Source organism: Vespa velutina, chromosome 10 (assembly GCF_912470025.1).
Source record: "Vespa velutina chromosome 10, iVesVel2.1, whole genome shotgun sequence".
Taxonomy (NCBI): domain Eukaryota; kingdom Metazoa; phylum Arthropoda; class Insecta; order Hymenoptera; family Vespidae; genus Vespa; species Vespa velutina.
In genome coordinates, this window is record NC_062197.1 from 4,072,684 (window position 1) to 4,074,223 (window position 1,540).

Genomic DNA, 1,540 nt, shown 5'->3' on the forward strand with positions numbered 1-1,540 from the left:
GAAAACAAAAGCGAAAGAAAAAAAAAAAAAAAAAAAAAAAAAAAAAAGAAAAAAAGGAAAAAAAAGGAGATAACGAAAAAGAAAAAAAGTGAAAAAAAAAAAAGGGAAAGAAGAAAAAAAAGGAAAATAAAGAAAAATGCAAAAAAAAGAAAGAAAAAGAAGAAGAAAGGGGGGAGAAGAAATGGTAAAAAGAGGGAGGGAATAGGGGCTCAGCGTCTCCGGAACTTCAGCGTCAACAATTTCCGTCTACGTTTCTACTTTTTAATTACACACAGTCGCGAGCCTCTGGCATTCACGTCGCGGCGTGCGAACTCGACATAGACTCCGACGATTTTCTTCTCTTTTTCTCTCTTTCCCTCTCTCTCTCTCTCTCTCTCTCTCTCTCTCTCTCTCTCTCTCTCTGTCTCTCTCTCTCTCTCTCTATTTTTCTCATTCTCGTCCTCGGAATCCTCTATTCACGCCATTTTTTGCGGTCTCCCATTACGGAGATTGTGTGTCTTTCGTTTATTCTCTCTTCGTTATGTCCTTCGCTTTTGGTGGTGGTGGGACAGGAGGGGGCCACAGGCCCGCCATTAACGATTCGTCTCTGAGATATGAGAGGGAACCGTCACGTTTCCGAATCGTCTTCCGTTCTAATCAGTTTTTTTCTCGACTTTTCTCCCTATACTTTTCTCTCTCTCTCTCTCTCTCTCTCTCTCTCTCTCTCTCTCTCTCTCTGTCTTCCTCTCTTTCTTCTTTCCATTTTTCCCGTCTCTCTATCTATTTCTTCTGTCTCCATCTTTTTTTTTCCCCCTTAATTAAAAAAAAAAAAATAATTTTCTCTTTCGCCTTTGCCTTCTCTCTTTCCATTTAGTTCTCCTTTTTATCTTATTTTTTCTTCCTTTTCGTTCTATTTTTTTGTTCTTTTCTCTTTTTATACAAATTCTACTTTCTCTCTCTCTCTCTCTCTCTCTCTCTCTCTCTTGTTTTTTTTTTATTTTTGGTATTATTTTTGTTTGATCTCCCTTTCGTTGACCAACTCTTAATTATAATGTTGGGAATCTATGGGACACCGAAATTATTTCCATATTTTTTCCATAATTTTTTTTGTCTTCTCCTTTTTTTCTCTTTTTCTTTTTCTTTCCTTCTTTTTCCTTTCTTTTCTTTTTTCTTTTCTCTTTCTCTCTCTTTTTTTCTCTTCCTTTTTTTTTTTTTTCTTTAATATCCTGCTTGAAACGTGCCGTACGTTTCGTTCGTTTAGATTTTTTTTTATCCTCCCCCCCCCCCCCTCGCCGTCTGTTAAAACTACATACAGTAACAAAAACATACGTGTATCGTAAGATACGACTGAGAAATTATTGTTTAATTTATTTTATATTAATTCCTATTTTTTTCCTTTTCCTTTTTTCTTTTTAATTAATCTCAAAACTTTACTCAACTTAAGTTCATTAATTGTACATCATTATTAAAATTGATCATCGATAATATCTTTGAACGATGCTTTCTTTCGGATTTTTTTTTTTTTTTTTTTTTTTTTTTTTTTTTTTTTTTTCTTTTCTAT